We start from the raw sequence: 5,000 nt of genomic DNA, 5'->3' as shown, positions 1-5,000 counted from the left end.
CCATGACCATGGTCTCAGTATTCCATATTATCGAGTACTCGACATATCAGCTCAGCTGGGAGATGCAGCTGTAGCCAGATATGTAAAGGAAGGTGTGGTTTGTCCTCCCAAACTGAGGAAAGGTCTTTTCAGCACATCTGCGATGGATAACATCGACCATAATCCCTCTTGCAAATGTGAGGACTAAATGATTGACTAATCCACCACGTGAATCAAAAGATAATAATTTCGTGCTGTATATGCTATATTATTCTTCATTTTTTTTTCTTTTTGCAAAATGTAGCGCTAAAAGAGCCTGTCATTTAATTCCGGCCATATCGTCTTAGTTTTCAATAACTACGATTTTGTAAGTGCAGAAATGGATTTTTCTAACTCAAAAACATATATTTCGATGCATAGAACGTTAAAATAGCATTATTCCATCAAAATTGAGCTCAAACACAGATTCAAACCACTTCAAATGGTGGCCATCTTGAAAAATGGCGGCCATTTTGTTTTTCAACGTGGGTAACGCACTTTTCTGAGAGAATAGGTCCTGGAGCACATGTATACCAAATTTGGTGCTTGTACCACCAAGTGAAAGATTATTTCAGTAATCTGCTGCACTACGCAGCGCACACGCGTAATTCCCGTTAAACACAGGTAGGGGGCCCTAACTCTAAACACTCACTTTCCGATATAACTGTTCTATAGGGACCCTGGCTGTGGTATGCGATGGGTTCCAGATTCATAACAGTATTGCAGCCATAATTGGTTGAAACAAAATCATTATCCAAAAAATCTGAAACGTCCTCTATCTGATCTATGATCTCATGTGAGTGAGTAATTGAATTTATGATGTCATCGGTCACGTGGTTTGGTGACCAAAAAAAAATCTTCTCCAGAATCACCGAACAGATTGTTGCGAAACTTCATACATGATCGACTCGTCATGGGGGAATAAAGTTTGAAATTATTTTTCATATTCATCTTCATTGACGCAATTTAGCCTTAATATGCACAAAAGTGGTCGTTAAATATCCTAATAATTATCAATGAGTTATCGATAAAGCTATGGATCATAGCAATGCATGTCACATAACACGGTGTATGGATGATACGGGTATATGGACCATAATATAAGTGGACCATAATAGTGGTGTGTTCAGTTAACGACAGTATTTTTATTCAGAATGAGCATGGAGGCGAGACTACAAGAACAAGAACAAGCAGATTAGATTTTGGTTCAGGTCCAGATCCAGACCTGGCCTAGCAGTGGGATACAAAACATAAAGTGTTCAGCCTGACAGACGTACATGCATTCCACTGAATGTTGTTCCAGTTTTAATATGGAATGACAATCATTGTAAGGAATACCAAGGTGATGACAATAAGCAAAGATGTGGTTAAAGGCTTGAGGATTAACATCAATGCACTGAAACTGCAACAGATTGGAAAATTTGAGCATCGGGGTAGCTTTGTGGCAGAGGATGCTACTGTCAGTGCAACAAAGAGATCAGAAGGAGAATAGCCATAACCAAGGAAGCTGTTTTGCTGAATAAAGGAGCTCATGAAAAACAACTTCAACATTCAGCTAAAGAAGAGGTGACTGAAATTCTTCACCTGGAACGTGTTGTTGTGTGGGTCTGAGACATGGACCTTTCTGAGACAAGAAAGGAGGATGTCAAAGAGACTGGAAGTTTGTGAAATGAGGATATTGGGGGAGGATGAAAAGGATTGTATGAGTTGAACACAACAAAAATTCAGTTCTTGAGTTGGTGCAAGAGGTAAAGTTTTTGAATGAATCATTTAGGAAGAGAGAAAAACTGGCTTGGTTACACTTTTAGAAGAGAAGGATTGCTGCAGGACGTGATCAAAGGTCGGATGGAAGGAAAGAAGTGGAGAGGAAGACAGGAATTTGTTGAGGGATGAAAGCAGATACAAGAAAAAAAGCAATTTGAGATAGCCTGCTCAGACAGACAGACAGACAGACAGACAGACAGACGTGGAAACATAATCTCAGTCCACTTTTGGTGGTGGAGGTAATGAGAGTGGTAATGAGAGTGGTCGAGCGCATACCTCCACCAGGCTAAAGAGTATGCGTTTTGTATCCCACTGATAAGCCAGATCTGCATCCATACCTTAACTGACATCTAATTAATTCGTTCTTGTCACCTAGCCAACTCATCCATCAAGTTTCGTCCGAATCCATCCATAGCCTCTTGATACATCATGCTGGACGTCACAGTATATCGTTTTTGGCGCTATCTCTCAACGGTGAAGAATCACTTGAAAAATTACAGCACCGGGATCCGGATCTTCACCAAAATCTAATGAATGTATCCTTTATCAAACATGCCACCTCTCCACCAAGTTTCATCCAAATCCGTGTGTAACCCTTTTGAGATATCCTGCTCGAAGACAAACAAACAAACAGACACAGAGAAAAACAGGGGTGAAAACATAACCTCCATTCACCTTCGGTGGCGGAGGTAAAAAAGCTGAAAAAGAGTGAAATACAGGTAAGGGTAGCACCTACGGAAACTAGGAACCTGCCAAAATGCAGAGCGCTTCGGGAGGAAGATCACATGATAAGGATTTCAGATGTATTATCATTTCTGGAAGAGGGTCGGCTGTGTTTACGGGTTCGGACCAGAACTTTGTTTCACTGGATGATTTGTAACTTTCCTGTTTTTTTTTGTTGTTTCTTCCAACTACATTTTCAGTCAGAGTCAATTTTTTTTTCTACAACTTGGGAATTCTAAATGTGTCTTTAATTCCCCTTACAATAATTTATATATGAATATCTCTCCACACCGTTTGGGTGATTCCCCTGCACAATGAGTGAATGTCGGGTTGGATTGCGGTTGCGGTGTCTGGACATGTGGTTGGTGTTACATGGATGGCGGGTGTGCTCCAAGATTGGGTGATTGTGTTGAGGTTGTTGGGGGGGATTGGACGTGATACAGATATGAGGGGCCTATTTGACGTCCTCCTTTATCGACATTTCCTTCTGCTACGGAATGAGCGTACTGACCGGACACCATCGACTTACAGCATCACTAGCCTGAGACTGTGTTAACCTTTAGAGTGTGTACTCTTTTCAGTTATAATTATGTCGAGATGGCTCCCACATACTAGAAACACCTTCAGTCTGAATGAAATTTATTTTAAATACATTAAGTGATCTCGTGGTTTGGAAAAGTTTACTAGTTGGCACATAATAGTATAATTTACGAGTTGGAGTGCTTTTTGAAATACAGAAAACTGGGTGGGTTAACGATGGCAGTGGCTGCTCTGGAAATGTGGTATTAAATGGTGGAGACAAAGACATGACAAATATATTGTACATCTAGGAGACAGAGGGTTGGGTTGGGATCAATACTCCGCTGGATTTGTGTCGGTATGAATAAATCGACGGTCCTCTGAATATATAACTGGGAGGGTGTCGGTTGTGCTGTTCTCATTTTGTCATTGTACGTGACATCAGCAAAAATTGTGCTTTTGTTAACCACCTACAATGGACACCCATCATCAAAAAACGATGACGTCACACGAATGAGCAGCTAGTGGGGAACTCGAATGGAACTCGGTAGAGCGTACCCTCCGCCAGGCTGAACGGTTTAGGTTTTGTATCCATCGATTGGCCGGATCTGCATCTGGACCTGAACTAAAAATCGAATCGCTTTGTTCATATCACCTACCAAAGCCGTCCACCAAGTTTCATCCAAAATGTCCATAACCTTTCGAGATATTCTGCTCACAAACAGACACCGGTGAAAACATTGCTTCCATCCGTCCACCTTAGCTGGCGGAGGTAATCATGTCGGATAGACAGGGAGCTTCACATCAGTTTTTAACATGACCGTCATCGGATGAATAAAAGCACCAGATTTTGTACAAGGCTCCTTTCTGTCCAAATACAATCATCTTTAGACAAGGTGACCTCCTCGTTTTCTCCCTGGTATTTACATAGGACACCAAAATGGAAGATTTTTAAACGATGTGGAATGTTGGTTTTTATGAGGCTCCTTTGGGTCCTCACAGGTAAGCCAAACTGGAATTCCAACATTGAAGTCGCAGAAGGTCATCTCAGGTTCTGGAAGTCACGGCCTCACAGGAAGGCTCAACTGATATCAAAAGAGGTGTTTGTTGTTTTGTTTTGTTTTTTCTCCTGAGCAGTCAAGAAATCAGATTATATAAATTACAAACAAATACCACCCATCGCTTCGCTGACGGGAGTACAAAAGGGGGAGGTAGAAAAAGCGGTGGAATAGGGAGGGTGCGGTGGGGGAGAGAGAAGAGGTGGAGCGGAAAGGAGAGAGAAGGGAGGGGGAAACGGAAGACAGTGTGAGATGAGAGGAAGGGAAGGCAGACGTGCGGTGGAGCGTTAATTTCGAAACATACCGTCTCATGAAAATGCTTCTGCTTTGAATAACAGTGAAGATGGAAACAAAATGTCTGAAATTCATTTTCTACCGGTCACATGAGAAACACGGCCTGGAGACAAACTTCGTCCGGACACGTCCAGAGATAAAACCCGCCGGACACATCTGGAGCCAAGCTGTCCGGACACAACACTGCTTGGACACATCCGAAAACCAACTCCCGTCTGGAGACTAACTCCCGTCCAGAAACAAACTCCCGTCCAGACAAGTATGGAAAGACAAACTCCCATCCGGAGACAAACTCGTGTCCAGACAGGTATGCAGAGACAAACTCCCGTCTGGAGACAAACACTGCTCGGACACGTCCGGAGACAAACTCCGGTCCAGACATAAACACCGCCTGGAGACAAACACCATCCAGGCATAACCACTGTCCAGATATGTCCAGAGACAGAGAGACATTGAGAGGGAAAGGGCGAGAGAGAGGAGAAAGAGAGGGGGGAAGGGTGAAAGGGGGGAGAGGAGAGGTGGGAGGGAAAGGAGAGGGGGTAGGGTGAGAAAGAGAGATGGGGGAGGGGTGTCAAGGGGGCAGGGAGAGAGGTGGGAAGGGTGAGAGGGGAGGGCAGAGAGAGG

The 5,000-nt window shown here is 43.2% G+C and overlaps 1 protein-coding gene across 1 annotated transcript in view; it reads left to right on the top strand.

The window, feature by feature from the left end:
- LOC147027776 (uncharacterized) overlaps positions 1-5,000 on the top strand; it is a 55,108-nt gene that overhangs the window by 12,393 nt on the left and 37,715 nt on the right. The gene's annotated exons all lie outside the window — the stretch shown is intronic.

This window comes from Eptatretus burgeri, chromosome 4 (assembly GCF_056783735.1).
Source record: "Eptatretus burgeri isolate ZD-2024b chromosome 4, Ebu_testis_v1, whole genome shotgun sequence".
NCBI classification, from domain to species: domain Eukaryota; kingdom Metazoa; phylum Chordata; class Myxini; order Myxiniformes; family Myxinidae; genus Eptatretus; species Eptatretus burgeri.
This window is presented reverse-complemented; position numbering and strand designations above follow the sequence as displayed.